General features: G+C 49.2%; 1 long non-coding RNA gene across 2 annotated transcripts in view; it reads left to right on the top strand.

The window, feature by feature from the left end:
* LOC102440196 overlaps positions 1-16,959 on the top strand; it is a 59,796-nt gene extending 42,837 nt beyond the window's left edge. For both annotated transcript variants that reach the window (XR_330134.3, XR_001349061.2), the window contains exon 3: positions 16,201-16,959. This is a non-coding gene — a long non-coding RNA (uncharacterized LOC102440196). The remainder of the gene's footprint in view (positions 1-16,200) is intronic.
* Positions 16,960-17,535: the final 576 nt, after the last annotated feature.

The raw sequence follows: 17,535 nt of genomic DNA, 5'->3' as shown, positions 1-17,535 counted from the left end.
GTACAGAAGGAGGCGTATTAACTGAGAGCAGCATGGGATTGCAGTGAGTCATTGTTTTCCTACAACAGGCCGACTTCTCTGAGCTTTTTGTGGAGAGAGACCTCCCTCTGCATCTGATGCCACCTTAGATTTTCCTAGGGGAGACTCTAACTTGGAACCCCCAAACAGGGTGGTACTTGAAATGGTGTACTTATCAGGGTGCAGGACTAGATACCAAGAACCTACTGGCGCTACTTAAAAACATCAGTATCAAGAAATCAGCAAACCTACTATGATGCTTGTAATTGAAGAAAATAGCTTACATTTTTTATTTCCAATTGTGGTGTGAATCAAATACCATTTTGCAGCGAAAAGTTACTGTTTTCTTAGCCCCAAAGCTGGTATCTGCATTACTACTGAAGGCCATCATAGAGGCGGCCTGCGCGTGTCCTGGCTGAGTTTGGTCCCATAAGCTCCTCATGTGTACCTCCCCTTGGCTGGCATACAGGTGGACATTGGAACACCATGAGAAGAGGTCAGGAAGGGCCACCAGTAAGAATGGCTCCAGGAATCCACCCCTCCACATGTCACCTCTGTAGTATGTAGCACTTTTATACCTTTTATATCAGTTAGCAAACTTGTATATCTCATGGGCATCTCAAGCTTAATGAGTCTAAATATTTACTCTTGGTTCCTCCTACCACAACCTCTTTCCAGACACCACCCCCCCAATCTCATTAAGGTGCACAGCTGTTCACTTGTTTTTTCAAGCCAGAAACTGGGGAGTCACTCACCTTTCTCTCCCTCCAAATCACCAAGTCCTAGGGATGCTTCTGAAATGCGTCTGCTGCCCTCCACATCGACCTCCCAAGTCCGACAGAGTCATCGCCTCGGTGACCACAGAGGCCTCTGAGCTGGCTGCCCTGCTTCCACTTTCCCTTCATTCCGTTCAGCACTTTGGACCCAGAGAGATCTCTACAAGTACTTGTCACATCATTTCACCCCCTTCGTTAACCCTGTTAGTGACCACCTCTTGCTCTTGGACAAATCCCCTACTCCCAGCATGGCCCACGAAGAGACGGCACCGTCTGGGGCCCAGACCTGGCTGGAGGTCCCACAGCACTGTTGACATCCCACTGAAGTGGCCTGTAAGATTTTCTCCCTTTCACTGTTGACTTCCTGGGCAGATAGCAATGGCTTTCATTTTCCAAATGCAGTAGAATAACTGCTCACGAAGGTATACTTAGAATGGATGTTGTGTCCTGGGAAATGGTACAGGGAGTGATTTCTTCCTCCAAACCCCAGAATATCAACTCTTACAACACAAAGGTGGACCACTATTTCATTTGGATCATGAATAAGTGAATAACCAATATGTAATCAACTAAAATTATAACACCCTTGCGACTTTCCAAGTAGCACTCTCCTCGAAATATTTTGATATAAAAATGTGTGCAGTATTTTAGCTTAGGCAATCATGAATAAAACTTGCTCCAGGCTGGTAGAAGAAAAGACCGATTTCAACAGGGGAAATAAGAAACACACTAAATATTAGTACACAGCTTTCCTCTTTAGACACATATCTCCTATCCTGAAACCTATTTGCTTTCCTTATTTACTCTTGAGCTATTCTTTTGTGTGTTTGTGGAGCGATGTATACACAAATACACACCTGAAACAGAAGTTCTTAGTTGAGTGATGCTTCCCATTCTCCTCAGGCCTTTCATTCAAGGTAATGAATGGGAATACTGAGTCTTCAGCTTTATTTTTGATGGCCTCAAAGTAAGACAACTTTTCTATGACCTTGAATTAGAAACTTTTTATGCTATCGGTTTGGTGGGTCACTCTGATGCGTTACAAGCCAAGACTGTAGTGGGAATACCAGGCAGGGTGATCTTAATACAGCGTGACACGCACTGTGGTGGAGTTGGTCATAGAGCAGAGGGATGAAACTTCACTCACTTTGGGGAGTGGGAAGTCATGAAATGCTTCTAAGGCATGTGACCTTTGAGATAGGTCTTGAATGAAGAGCTTGCTAAGTGGAAGGAGTGACTGGGAGAAAGAGGTGGAACAGGGCATTTCAGAGAGCTGCACGGACAGAGGCTGGGAGTCAGCAGGAGCGTGCTGTGCCTAGATTGCTGCCTGGAGGGCTGCTGTGACCACACCACGGAAGGTGGGGTGGGGTGGGGGCTGGAGGGCAGGCAGGGGCCAGATGGTGCAGCGAAGGCCCCTGTGGAATGTTCCCCTGGGTCATCGCTGGATCCGATTTGTCTTTTATGTCAGGGGTTCTGTAGGCTCGGTCTCTACTTTTAAGGCTTCTCCCAAGTGGCAGGAGAATGGTGATCCGATTCAGACACGCAAGTTCTTTTATCAATCTCTATGGGTGTGAGACTCAAAATTCCACAGACTTCCAGGTTCAAGGTATGACTGCGGGCCACCTACCAGTAATTACAGAGACGTTATTACAAGTTCCTGAAATGTGATTGGGGATACATGACTGCCCTGTTGGAGTGTATGGATGACCATGTTCCATATTTCACTGGGAGTTCAGCTGCCTCGCCTGGCTCAGCAGTGTGCGTTTCCGGGTCCTATGGAGCACAGGCCCTTGGGGTTCCTGGGGATCAGAAACAGTGCTCTAATGCCATCTTGAATTTGTGACAATTTTTTATTGCTAAGAATCCAGATATTTAATTGTCAGTAACTGTTAGCTTGGCTTTCTAATGATCAGTTTAGCATGGTTTGGTTGGTTGTTAACCTGGAAGTGTGAAGATATTTACAACAGGGATGTGTTTTCACTTAAGAAGTTCCAATAACTAGACTGTAAACACATATGAGGTTTAAATGAATCATCTCTACCCCTTTGCTAGAGAAAATGTATACATCTCCTGCATCCATCTCTACAGCGATTCTTCACGATGGTTACCACATTCTGTTTTGTTGGTAAGGCAAAGTGTGTGGAATGGACAGGTTGTAGTATCCTTTGCCCTGCCTTCATGGGCAGTGATTTTAGAAGGATTTAGAAATGCTTGTACTGCCTGGCCGGTTGAGCGTCATCCCATGCACCAGAAGGTTGCCAGTTCAATTTCCAGTCAGGCACGTGCCTGGATTGTTGGCTCTATCCCCGGTAGGGGTTGTGCAAGAGGCAGCCGATCCATGTTTCTCTCTCTCTCTCTCTCCCTTCTTCTCTCTCTAAAACCAATAAAAAACATTAAGAAAAAGAGAAATGTTTGTACTATTTAGGGCTCAAGAAAGTGGAAAGGTAAGGAGGGGGGGCTGTTACAGAATCCTCATGAACAAAGATGAGGGCCTGACCTAGGCGTGGTGGGGATGGGGCTGAGGGGATATGTTTGGAAGATGTTTAGGATAAGGGACTGGAGGACTTGGGAAACAGTTTGATGTAGGGAATACGGGAGAGGGGAAGCGTCGGGGAAATGCCCAAACATTAGTAAGAGGAACAGGCTTATGTCATTCAGCAAATACTAGTGGGGAAGGTGGGCAAAAGGTGATCAACTCTTTAAACAGGCAGAACAGACGAAGGGCCTATTTTAAAGGCATAAGAGGGCAAGAGGGCAATTAATTTTGACTGAGGGGACCAGGGGAGTTTTCTCAGTGGTGTGAATACATAAAGCCAGCCAAGATGAAGAGACGTGGCCATAGGCACACGTTGACTTGTTCTACCTCTACATGCAGAAGTCCAACTGCTTGACAGGTCTGGGCTTGGCACACGGGGCCTGGAAGGCCAGGCCAAGTCTGCACTGTTGTTGGCACTGGGGGCCACTGAAGGCTTCTTAGTTAGAGGGCTCAGATCACAGAGGGTTTAAGTGGAGTCGTTCCGTCTGAAGATTGAGGAGTCAGGAGGTTGGAGGCAGGAGGCTATGTGGGGAGAGACATTGAGGGCCTCATTGAGGGCAGGGAGAGCATGCAGGCTTGGAGTTCGGAGTGCATGTGTGTCTGCAGCATTTATTTCATCGGGAGGTAGGGTGGGATGTGGAATCTGGAATCAGTACAGAAGGAGAATACAGCCCCTAGAATGGGGCTGTGGTGGGTAAGTGGAGGGGTGGCAGGGGTAGTGGTGGAAGGCGGAGTTGAAGGTGGCTCGGAGACCCCCTCTCAAAGGGGCCATTGCGTGACTGGGTTTGCCTTAGCAGCAGCAGTGGTCTTCCGGGACCTAGCTCATTGTTGACCTGGGGACTCCCTGGGCCTGGCAGAATCAGTCGACCTTGTCCTCAGTGGTCAAAAGCCTTCTTGTTCTTTGCCCTTTGCCCAAACCATCCGTATGTTTGTTCCGTTTGGTAAACCAGCTTAAGTTTCAGCAAAAAGAGGTGGCATTGAAATAAAAGCCACATACTTACCACTCAGTGACAGACTCATTTTCAACAGCCAAGTGCATTGTCTGATGGGGTGCTTCTCCTTCCCTTCCCCCAAAATCCACCCTGTGAGACGCGAGAACAGAGACAAGCTGCTGTGTAAGTTCGGGTTTGATAGCAGCTCAGTTTACTGTCTGCTTTTTGCAGAATATTTTAATTTTGGCAGCAGTCAAGGCCTATGGTGGAAGCTTTGAGACATTCGCCGGTGGACTGTAGAGTCCTTTTCGGATGGATCTCCTGGCCTCCTCTGCTCTTCTCTCACTCGCTGGACATGAGCAGCATGTCCCAGTCGGCTGCGGGCCCCTCTTCCCCTCGTCTGCTCCAGGCTTCCTCCTGCCTTTCCTTCCGGCCTCTGCTCTCTAATCAGAAATGTGGTCCCTTGTAACACTCTCTGTATTACAGTCACCTTATGCTGCTTTGTGTTTCTTCACAGCACTTCACACCTTGACATACTGCATATTTATTTGTCTCTGCCCGTCTCCCTCTGCTAGCACGCATGTTCCTTCAGAGCAGGGACTCTGTGTTGTTCATTATTCCATCCCCACTGCCAGGACAGTCCCCGCGCATCGCGGTTGTCCTGTATTTGCTGAATCAGTGACTGATCTGATGGAGCCGTCGGTTGATCAGTCTGCATATTCACTGCAGGTTCGTCTGTGCCTGGCATGTGGTCGGCGCTCTGTGGGTGACTGAATGAATGAATTGGCGCGTGAATGACTGTGTGATGAGCTAGTCCCAGCATTGTTGAATAAATGAATGGATGAGTGAGCATGCCCGCCTCTTTCTGCGACTGACCCTCGCTCGATGGGGGTGCCCCCAGCTTCCTTGTTTGTGAAGGCCCAGATGTATGTCCTTGGGTGCGTGAGGTGGCTTGTGTTTGATGATTCAGCCATTAACTTACTCTTTCTCCGTATGTCTGCCATCCGCCAGGCTCTGTAATTAACTTGCTGTAATTGGGCTTAGAGCGGAATTTTTCATTTTAAAGATGCCATAAACAGCCGCCGCTTGTGGTATCTTGGTTTTTAATGAAGACCCTGCCAAATAGAACATGAGGACGGAGGTACGTGTCTGGGAGCAAAGGGGCCGTTAGCTCAGGCCTGGCCACAGCAGCGAGGACAGGCGGTGGGACCTGGGAGAGCAGTGGGTCTCTGCTCCTGGGATGCCCATCTTACGCAGGCAGAGCCCTGGTGTGAGTGTGCGCATCTTCCTCCAGGGTCGCGTTTCACCCAGAGATTTGGGGGAAATAACACTTATATTAAAACAAATGTGAGTGTTTGTTAGAGGGGAATCCGACAAAGCTTGGTGGCTAAGAGCAGGGCTCTGGAACCAGACTTCTGGGCTTGAATCTGTCCCACCACTCACTTGCTTTGCGGTCCTCGTTTCTTGCCTTTTAAGCTGGGAGCCTGTGACGCAGGAGAGCCTGCGGCATGGGGACGATGTTGTCAGCATTCAGTGAGAGCCTCGCAGCCTCTGTCACGGTGCCAATCACACGGAAAGCAAACAAGGGCTAATGTTCTGTGCCATTGCTTGACGTTTTGAGATAAAAGAGGAAGCAAATGAAATTTTATTCTTGCAGTGAATCTGCTTCAGACCTGGCCTCCAGGGATGAGTGGTCACTCACTTCTGCCATATTTGAGATGGAAAAGTTAGCACAGCATCACCTTAAGAAAACTAGCACATACAATTGCCTAGTATGCATGTTTTCACCAGATCGCCACCCAACCCTGTCTTGGTCTTGAGCTGTCACAGAGTTGAGCTGTTGTTAACAACGTGCTAAATTAATGACGCTTACTTTCAGTACCTGCTGTCTTAAATACCTAACTGAATAGCAGGTTAACTTGAAGGAACCTACAGGTTTGGATAAAGGATTGCCATGTAAGGAATGCCAGTCCTTAGAAAAGCTTGTGACTTCTCTGAGCGCTTTCACACACATTCTTTCCATTTCATCCTCATAACAGCCGGTTATTCATCAAGGTAGAGAAGATGTGAGAGTGGAAAGAATCTTCAGTAACACTTGGGTCCATCTTTTTCCGCTGATTCCTGAATCCCTTTTACAGCATCCCATTAGTCTCTTGGTTTCTCCTAGAGATGGGGAGCTCCCTACCCAAAACGCAATCCAGTCTCGCTCCCTGTAACTTCTGCCCCCTTTGTTCACCTTGTCTTCTGAGCACACCTAATCCGAGCACTTCTTCTGCGTGTGATTAATGTTCCTTTTGGTATGCAGACCTTGTGACTGAGTGTTTCTACAGTTTTTTTTTCTGGGAACATGACTTAACCATTTTGTAGCCCTTCTTGGGGGTAAGTCTTCTTAACCCAGTATTTATCAACTGCAGGTCACAGCCTATCAACTGATTGTGAAATCTCTTTTAGTCGATTGCAACTGGCAATCTTTTTCCTAGAGAAATAAAACAAAATAGAAAAGATGATCGGAGTGTTGCACATCATCAGCTTGCATATTACCTTGGTAAAACATGGGTTTCGGTTCCAGTGGTGTGTGCTACTGTTAACTTTATCTGTGCATTATAACTATTTAAAAAGCCACTGTTTTGGACCCTCTTACAGGAATTTCAAGTTGCTTCATTTCTGTTTAGTCGTCATCTTTGTCCTTTCCATGGTTGGACTTGCTTCAGGTCAACTAATTAAAATGAAGTTGCTGTGCTGGGGGTTGGATCACTATTCATTTAACTCTGAAACGCCTCTATAAAGAAGAGCAGTGGGCTGTTGGGGTTAAATAACAAGATCTATCAAAGGCCCTGCTCTGTCTGCGTCCCCACCGTTCTTCAGTGCGAGGAGCTGGTGGTTGAGCACCTTGGGAGCTCTGTGCAATTTCAGGGCAGGTCCCTGGAAAGCAGGGTTTCCTGGAGGTTGGAAGAGCCTCCTCTGCCCAGGTTCTTGGAAGGAGCGTGGAGGGGGGACCAGCCTGCACTCACACGGCTTCTTTGTTCTCCGAGACAAGCAGGAGAGGTGTCATCTCGTCACATCTTGGCCTGAGAAATGTGACAGTAACTGGAACTGAAAAGGGAGGGGCGGAAGAGCAGAGTTGAGAGTCCCTCAGAGTTTTCAGATCCTGAAGTCCCTGTGTGTGTTAGGATGGGAAGGTGGCTATGCGGGGAGGGGATTCCTGGGACGGGACACTTAAGCTCTGGGGCAACAGCTGGGCTTCAGAGCCCCGGTCCTGTGCCAGGCACTTTTCTTTTGTGACCTCATGCAATCCTCACATTGTGTTTCTTTCACTTTGTCATCTGGGCCTGACGGAACCCCTGCACTAGTTAAATCCGACATCCCCAGCCCCCAGCCCTGCACCTGCACCTGCCTCACCTCCCTGTGAGATCTGTACCGCTGACCACAGGTGGGCTGTGGTCCTGGGGTTACTGCTGGGGTGACACAGTCGTCCTCTGATGGATTTGTTCTCCCCTCCTGGACAGCTATTTAATAGCTTCTCTCTCTTAGACTTCTCCCTCCACCTGCATCCTTAGTTGATGACACTCTTCCCATTTCCCTGCGAACCTCTGAGAACTTGCACAAACTCCTGCCTCCACGTCGGGCCCCAGTGCAGGGCCAGTCCCAGTTGGTGCTTCTCTCCCCATCAGTTCCTTCTCCTGGTCCGTTTTCCCTCCAATGCACACATTCTGTAACCGCCCAAACACACAAAACACTTGTCCTCATGTTCTATGTCTGAGCCTATTTTTATAATAGTGTGATGCATTACCCAATAATGTTTCGATCAGTGACGGACCACATGTACAACGGGGGTCCCATAGCTTATAATGGAGCTGAAAAATTTATGTTGCCTGGTGATGTCATAGCCTTTGTAACGCTGTGCAATGCATTGCAGTTGCTTACAGTGTTCAGCACAGTAACATGCTGCACAGGGCTGTAGCCTAGGAGCAGTGGGCTACACCATAGAGCAGTGATGGCGAACCTCTGACACCTCGGACACGTGAACTCATTTTTTTGGTTGATTTTTCTTTGTTAAATGGCATTTAAATATATAAAATAAATATCAAGAATATGTCTTTGTTTTACTATGGTTGCAAATATCGAAAAATTTCTATATGTGACACGGCACCAGAGTTAAGTTAGGGTTTTTCAAAATGCTAATATGCCGAGCTCAAAGGTTTGCCATCACTGCCATAGAGCCTAGGTGTGTAGTGGGCTACACCATCTAGGTGTGTAAGTGCGCTGTATGGTGCTCACACAAGGACACATTTCTCAGAACATATTCCCGTCATGAAGTGACATGTGACTGTGATGGTGATGGGCGATGATGGCAACTAACACATAGTATTTCGTATGTACCAGGCGTTATTCTCATGTATCATTTCACTAGGTATGATTATTGTCCCCATTTCTCAGATGAGAAATCTGAGGCACAGAAAGATAAAGTAACTTGCCCAAGGTCACAGGGCTGATAGATGGCAGAACTGGGATTTCTGCGTAGACTCTCAACCTCCGAGTCCTGTCTTGAGAGGAGTTGCCTGCTTGTGGTCTCCATTCTCTCTGCTCCTTCCCACTCTAAGACCTACTCACATCTTCCCCTCCCACCTCTCCACCAAGCTGTTCTCTCAAGTCACCTATCACCCGCACGTAGCCATGTCCAATGGGCAGCTCCTTCTTCCGTTCACATCTTTTTAGCCTCTTTTCCTGACTCCTCTTCGCTTCCCCAGATCTAAACGTCAGATTGCACCAGGGCTTTGTGCTCAGCCCCTTTCTCTGTCTGCACTCACTTACCGGCCTCGAGGCGTTCCTGCCTGCAGCCCAGCCATCTCCCTGAACCAACTCATTCTTCCAACTGCCTGCTCAGTGTTGGCTGCTCAGCTCAGGATGTCCAATAGGATCTCACACCTGACGTGTCCATGCTTCCCACCCCGCCCCCCTTGCATCTTCCCCGGCTCCCTGAATGGCACCTCCAGGCTTCCATGTGCTCAGCACACAGAGCCTCAGTCTGCCTTCCTTTTTCACACTCCAGTTCCAGCCTGCTGGTAACTCAGGCTGACTCTGCCTTCAGCGTGCACTCAGTCTCTGACCACGTTTCACCATACCTGCCCCTGCCCGACACAAGCTACCAAGTGTCACCTGAGTCATTCATCAGCATCTTCTCTGATTTCTTGCCTCAGCCTTGCCCCTCTGCCGTGTATAGTCTTGACAGTGTTCAGTTTTAGATACGAGCAGAGCCCTCTGGTGGCCACCATCTTGCCCTCCACCTGCTCCCACTCTCTTCACTTCTAAAGGCTGCCCTCTGCCCTCTCCAGTGCTGCCTCTCAGACGTGCTGGGGCTGGAGTCGAGGGGCTACCTTAGGGCCTTTGTGCATGCCCCGCCCTCCTGGAAGATCTTCCTGGGAATCGGCACCTGTCGCTTCCTTCTCGTCTCTGGTGCGGTGTCACTTTCTCATGAAGCCTTCCTTGATTGATTGCTCTAAACTTACAGCCTCTGGAAGCGCCCCCCTTTACTTTCTCCGCAGCACACAGCGTCATCTGACACGTATTCTATTCATTGGTCAGCTGTCCATCTTCCCCCATTCCATGTAAACTGCACGAAGGCAACCTCTTGCCTGTCTTGCTCATGGCTGCATCCCCAGCATGTTCCCTGACATAGATGCTGAAAAAGTATTTGAAGGATAGGTGTTTGTACAGACAGAGTCTTCGAAGGTCTGAGAGGTTGAGTTACTTGCTCAGGACCCAGATCCTAGAAGTGCCAGGGCGGGGATTGGAGCCCCGACAGGAGCTTAATTGCTCAGTATTCTCCTTTTTCCTGTTAAATAAGGACAACAGCACATAACAAGCAGGGTTGCTGTGAAGATGAAACGAATGCACGGGAAGCACTTTATAAACCCCAGTGTGCCGAAGCAATGCAATCTAACTTATTGAGAACCTTAGCTTTTGATGTGTAATTAGCAACCTACCCAAAGGTTCTTTCATGTTCTTGGGTTTTTTACTTAGGAGTAGCTGGTTCTGCTGACACGAAATTACCCATTTTCTTCTTCCTTCTGCCTGTGGTGAGAGAAGTAAGTGCACGTGTGTTGGTGTCCGTCAGCTTCTGTCTGTCTGTAGCTCTGATCCCCCCACTAGCTGTCAGTTCGTGAGCCCCCGCCCCCCACCTCTGAGGCTGGTCAGCAGGGGGCGGCCCTGGGGCTGGCCTGCGCGTGGCTGTCATTGTTTGTTCATGTCTGTGTTCCTGGGGAAGGCGCTCATGTTATCAGCAGGTGCTTAGCGGGTGTCAGGAGTCCCATCTTGCACAATTCTCCTGGCAGCCTGCCCGCCCCCCACCCCCCCTCTCTGCGGCAGACTGGAGTGAAGTGATCACAGGCCCATTATGGCCACATACCGGGGACATACAGTGAAGCCAGCACATTTGATGAACTGCAGAGCCGCTGCTCCCTCTCAAGCACACGATTTATGTTTCCCTGAACTCAGGGCAGCTTCCCAGGCTCCTCGCACGGAGCGTGGAACAGTCCAGCCCTTCGAACGCTCACGCTATGATGATGCAGCTACGAGAAGAGAAGGGAGAGACCCTCCCACATAGACGTTCTTGTGTGGTGTTTATTCCTTTGAGTTCCTGATTTGGAAGTACGAGAAAAATGCCTGTTTTCTTGGAGCACCTTCAGCTGCCTTTTCTGAAGACAGGCGAGCTGTGGCACTTTAGGAGAGGATGGCAGGGAGAGTCCGTGGGCAGCCTCCGTCCTCCATCCCTGGGGGTGGTCTTCTGGGGGAGCTGCCACCTGCGTCTGGTGTCTGTACTTGCTTTGATTGTGCGGGGAGGTGGGGGTGCAACTGACACAGTCCATGGCCGCTCAACATCGTCGCCAGGCCAGGTCACACTGTGCTCGGTGGGCACCCCTTCAACAGCCTGTGGCCTGGGCCTTTCGAGTAGCCTGGCCCACCTGGGAAGTCAAGCAGGATGTGGGGCATCTTTAAATCCAGGGCTAAAGTGCCCTGGCCAGGTGGCTCAGTTGGTTGGGCATCCTCCCATGCATCAGGAGGTTGCCAGTTCGATTCTCGGTCAGGGGCACATGCCTGGGTTGCAGACTCGATCTCCAGCAGGGGACCTGTAGGAGGCAGACGATAGATGTTTCTCTCTATCTCTCCTCCTCCCTTTCTCTAAAAAAAAAATCAGTAAACTATTCTTTAAAAAAAATAAACAATAAAAATAAATAATAAACCCAGGGCTGATGCACAGCCCGGGGCGGGCATGCAAGAAAACCTTCCAGGAATCCAGGCAGGGGTGTGGGTGTAAGGACCAGGCTTTGCGTGCTGCTAAGGGAGGCCAGCTCAGGAGGGCCTGGGCTCCCTCTCACACACTTTTCCTGTGTCTGCAGCTTCCAGAGCTGATGGGCTTGAACCAGGCATAGACTCTTAATTCTTAGTCCCATCATTTCCAGGGGATGTGTTCCCAGGGACGGCCTGGCCACCTGGAGGCAGCTGTGTGGTGTGGGAGGAGGAGTTTCTGAACTAGATTTAAATCCCAGCTGCACTGCTGACTTGCCACTTGGGGCCTTCTCTGAGCCTCAGTCCCCTGGTCTGCAAAATGGGATGAAGGCCATGGTCAGGTTTGCGTGTTTGTAAGGGCTTTGGGGCGGTAGCCTGACAGGTAGTGAGCCATCCGGAAGTGATAGCTGCTGTTCTTAGTTGTGGGGTGACTGGGAGGTACAGTGGGGTCACACAAAGAGGAATGCCGGGCTTTGGAATTTGGTCTGAGTTCAAATCCTCATCCGTTCATTCGTTAAATACTAGATGAGTGCTTATTATGATTTTACACCGGGGTTGAAACTGTGCTGCTTTCCTACTAGTCTTTGATCACAGGCAAGTCACCATACTTTTCTGAATCTTAGTTTCTTCATGTAAAATGTGGGTAAAAATAACGATCTTGCAAAACTGTTATTCTGTGTTTAGAGTGAAATGAGCATTTATAAGTGGTAGCTAGCTACTTTATAGTATTTTACTATAACTTTTTCTACTCTACTATAGAATATCTACTATAACTCTACAGTTTGTATGTAAGATAACTTGCCTTTAATTTAAAAAGATATATGCAGCCCTGGGTTCATTGCAGCATTACCAGTAATAGCCAAGATATGGAAACAACCTAAGTGCCTATCAGTAGATGAATGGATGAAGAAATGTGGTACGTATATACAACGGGATATTACTTAGCAATAAAAAAATGAAATCTTACCATTTGCAACAACGTGGATGGACCTAGAGGGTATCATGCTAAGTGAAATAAGTCAGAGAGAGACAAATACCATATGATCTCACTTATATGTGGAATCTAAATAAATTTAAAAAATGAATAAACAAAACAGGAACAGACCCATAGATACGGAGAACAAGTTGACAGATACCAAAGGGGAGGGGGGAGAGGAATTGGAATTTTAAAAATTAGGATCAACTAGCAATTTCTCTTTTGGGTACATACCCAAAAGACGTGAAAGCAGGGTCTCCATGAGACATATGCCCATTTAAAAAAAGGGGTGGAACAGGTTTTGGAATGAGATTTTCATCTCAGCTCCATTATGTGCTAACCTGGTGACTTCAGAAGTTACCTAGACTTTAGTGTGCCTCAGCTTCCCTATGGGAAAAAACACACAGTAAAACAGGTGAAAATAATTTAACAATATGTTTTACTCTCCCCCACTACATACCCCAAATATTATTTCAACATGTAATCAGTATAAAAAATATAACGAGATATTTTACATTCTTTTTCTTTTTTGTACTAAGTCTTCACACTGCAAAACAGCTCAGTTTGGACCGTGGCTTACAATGTAAGTGCCACCTGTGGCTTGTGGCTGGTGGCTGCCGGGCAGTGCTGGGTTAGCAGGTGTGGGATATGGGAGCTGGGTGGGATGTGCAGTCCTGGACCTTTCCTCCATAGCTGGAACCCATCTTCTTCACCCATCGGACGTGTGAACAAACCTGCCCAGCAGCAGACTGGTGAACCTGCCCCGGGAAAGGAGGCAACACGGGGGGATTTCATTATCTGTGGGTCATGTGGTGCTTCTCCACTGGACACATCTTCCTGGATAGCAGGTTACTGTGTGCCACTTATTTAGTTATTATTTTAAAAAATCAGAATTTTAAAAAAATTACCATGGACATACAATATTGTATTAGTTTTAGGTTCACAGCAGAGTGGTTAGGCATTTATATATAACTTACGCAGTGATCCCTCTGATAAGCCTGGTGCCCATCGGCACCATCCGTGTGCTATTTATGGAGCATCTGGTGTGGCCTGGTCCACAGAGGTTACTAGATGCTTCAGATCATACATGTTTTATAATTTTTTCAGTTACTCCACAAGCTGGTTTTCTCACTCCATTTTGCAGAGGAGGAAAGTCAGGACATGAGAGATTAAGTGCCTTATCCAAGGTCATACAGCTAGACCCAGCAGAGCTGAGGCGCAACCCTGATTTCAGACCCTGTTCTGACCTCTGCTCCTGCTGTTTCCCTAATAGGACCCAACCCATTATATTCTCTAAATTTGAGAAAAATACACAAAGAATTTAATGTGTGCATGTGTGTGTGTGTGCGCACACACACACACACACACACACACATATATATATATCAGTATATATACATACACATACACATATGTATGTACACATATATAGATAAAAAGACTGGAAAGCTATAATTGGAGAAAAATTATGACTTTAACAACAGTTCTATCAGAAAGGATGTATTCCCTCACTTTCTCTCTGCCTCCCTGCCCCCTGCCCCCCCATACTGGGGACCAGTTGGAATGTCTAGGGCTGACTAGTTGCCATGAGTGTTGATGGGGGAGGGGGCAGAACAGGTAGAGTTTCCTTAGAACTCAGCTGTCTGTGACGTCTTCCGTTTCCCTGGTTAGGGACCCAGAGGCAGTGGGGTGGCCAGATGGCGGCTGCGGTTGGGAAGCTGGGACTCATCTAGGGTCTTCTCCAACCTGCCTGGGCTGTTTGGTGGGAAAGAAGCCAGGCTGTGCCGTGTGAGCCTCATCCTTGCCTTCCTCTCTGCCGGGGGCTGGTGAGCAATGACGTGGCCCCACAGTGGGTAAAGGCTGGGAAGGTATGTGCAGCTGGCACAGAAGGATGGGACTATTTAGGCTTGGGGGTCAGGCAGATGTGTGTTTGACCTTTGACCTCGCCACTCCCTCATTTTGTGACAGTGGCAAGGCTATGGATTTCCCATTTGTAAAAGCGGATTCATCACTTTAGCTTGGGCTCTTTTCATTGGATGATACAGAGGTCCACTGGCGCCACAAGAAGGTATCCTGTGAGACCTTTCCAAACTCTGGGTTCACGTTCACATTCCATGGTCTTCCTCCTCCCACAGTCACTCAGATGTCAATGTCATCTTCCTCACTGGTGGGACAGGCCCCCCGCTGCCCTTGGTAGTGCAAACTGGGCACACAGCATCCTGTTACAATGCCTCGTTGTTAGAGGCGTGGTGGCAAACACTGCTCTTCTGCCTCTGAGAGCTCCTGACTCCATGCTAGCCTCCCGGGAGAGTAGCACGGACATTTGTCTTTATTTTTCTGCCCCATATCCAACACCCACTCCTTTGTGATTAGAAAACACTCCACCTACGATGGAGGTTGAAAGGCTGGGCTGGGGGCAGCTGGGCCTCGGCTCAGCTGGGCCTCGGCTCCGCTGGTCAGATGCGCATGGGAGCTGGTGATGCTGCAGAATTCATCCTGGAGGCAGTGACGGCCGCTGCGTCAAGTTTCCAAGGGTAGAGGCGGTGGCCTCAGGGCCTGCAGCTCCAGTGTCCAGTGTCTGGGTGGTGCTACAACCTGTGGCATCCTCGTGGCCTATGGTGTGAGTTGGGCCACTCAGTACACACACACACACACACACACATATCTATATATATATCTATATAGAATTTATTTTTCCTCTAATTGATTTCAGAGAGAAAAAGGGAGAGGGAGAGAAACATCAGTGATGAGAGAATCATTTGATTGGCTGCCTCTTGCATGCCCCCTACCGGGGATGGAGCCTGCAACCCAGGCATGTGCCCTGACTGGGAATCGAACCGTGACCTCCTGGTTCATAGGGTGATGTTCAACCACTGAGCCACATGGGCTGGGCGAGCACTCTGTTGCTTTTTAAAGCTAAGAGTCAGACTTGTATAGACCTGTTGCTCTGTAGTTATCCTGGGTTTTATTCCTCCCCAGACCCCTGTCTGCACTGCTTCACCACCCGAGCACCCTCCCCGGGCCACAGAACTTACGCGAACCCTGAGCTGAGAACCCTAGGTTAGGTGGGTGGCAGGACCACAGGCTTCGCCATCTCCGTTCATTGGCTGACCCAGATTCCACTCTGGAAGGCTGGTGTGGGTGGTAAAGGAGCCAATAGAAGATGGGAGAAGCTGGTGCCCCCAAGCCCTCTTCAGTCCCAGGGAGGCTGCCCTGGCCTGAGATCAGGCACCGGGCAGGCGGTCAGCCACGGGCCTGAAGTCTGCAGGTTGCCTGCGGTTTGATCCTGGAGCTTGGCTGGGGAGACTGGAATCTAGCACAGCAGACTAAGCAGTTAGAGCCTCGGAAAGGAGAAGTGTGCCCCCCTCCGGGGAATGGAGGCAGCGAGGTGAGTGCTTTGGCAGCGATTGTGTTTCTAGGGAACTCAGGGCCTTGCCCAGCCGCCAGCGGGGCTGAGAGGTGCTATCTCAGCACAGCTGTGACCCATTCGATGGCGGTGTTACCCTGGTATATCCAGCTCCCCGCCCGCCCACACTTGGGGGGCTGACGCTGACCTCTGCTGTTCTTAACTCCTTATAAGTCGCAGATATTTTCCCCAGCTTAGCGTTTGCCTTTAACTTGACGATTTCTCTTTCCTTTTGCTCCATTCGTTCTTGATCATTGTTCTCTCTGCAGGAGGTTCTGTGCCTTGACCGGAGGAGTGTGGCCCTCTCTTCAAAACCCTCTCTGGACACGCCCTCCTAGCATCCCCTGGGAAAGATGCGGCAGCTCAAAGGGAAGCCCAAGAAGGAGACGTCCAAGGACAAGAAGGAGCGGAAGCAGGCCATGCAGGAGGCCCGGCAGCAGATCACCACGGTGGTGCTGCCCACGCTGGCCGTGGTCGTGCTCCTGATTGTGGTGTTCGTGTACGTGGCCACGCGCCCCACCGTTACCGAGTGAGCCGCAGGCGGGGGAGAGCCGCGGAAACATGGCTGGCGTCCTCAGAGATTTTCCTGATGCTGAGCTCTGAGCAGGAGCACCTGTCTTCTCTGCTCTTTGACTTGATTAAAGTTTTTCCACTTTTCTTGGGAGGGAATAGGGAGCGTTTTATCAGTGAATGTGCCATACACCTTATGGTCCACTTCATGTGCCTTTCAGACTTCAAAGCGGTGTGTGTGTGTGTGTGTGTGTGTGTGTGTGTGTGTGTGTGTGTGTGTTTCTCTCTCCTAAAACCCATGTGCAGCTCCCCCTGGTGAGAGGAGGGGCGCCGGGATCATGAATGAGTTGGAATCAGTGCTCACCCCACCCCCATTGTTTCAAACATGACTCTTTTCCGACCTGTGTCCACAATTTCCAAAGGGACTGTATTTCTTCTCTGTGCTTAATGTGATTTTAAAGATGTCGACTCAAAAGTGAAATATTTATTTTTCGAATAAAGGAGATGATAGCCTTTAACCACTGGATGTTTATCTGGTTTTGCCAGAGGCGGCTCCCGCTCTGGGCCTCTGCCCGTCCCCTGCACACCTCCTCTGAGGCTTTCTCCCCCACCCACCCCCACTTCCTGCTGTGAATCACTTCCAGGAAAATTGTGCTTTTTGACCACATCATTTTAAGACAGAGAATCTGGAGAGGGCAGCAAGGGTGTGTTAATTGGTCTGTCTCAGCAAAATAAGAGTTCTAATTGGAATGGTGCTTTTTACAGCACATAGCAAACAGCGAGGAAGAGCTGGTCCTGGAGGGGAAGGTCAGGTTGGGTTCTGTTCTGGCTGAAAGGATGCAAATTGTTGGGTGGGCCACTGAGGGTCTGATGCAGCCTGGCCATGCTGGCAGGGGGGGGGTCTGTGTTGTATCCTAAAGACATGGGTAGCTCTGTCCTGATTCCTGATGGAGCAGCCCCTTTTTGGACGTCAGATTTCCCGGACTCTGCCGAGGGCCTGTTCTCCTGTCATTGTTGATTACAGAGAGATGTGGGGGGGGGGGGGGGGGGGAAAAAAGGTGTTTTAATTTTTAATCGTAGAGGCTGCACCATGC

This window comes from Myotis lucifugus, unplaced genomic scaffold (genome assembly GCF_000147115.1).
Source record: "Myotis lucifugus unplaced genomic scaffold, Myoluc2.0 scaffold_104, whole genome shotgun sequence".
Taxonomy (NCBI): Eukaryota; Metazoa; Chordata; class Mammalia; order Chiroptera; family Vespertilionidae; genus Myotis; species Myotis lucifugus.
The sequence above is the reverse complement of the archived record's forward strand: the minus strand, read 5'-3'. Positions and strand labels throughout refer to the sequence as shown.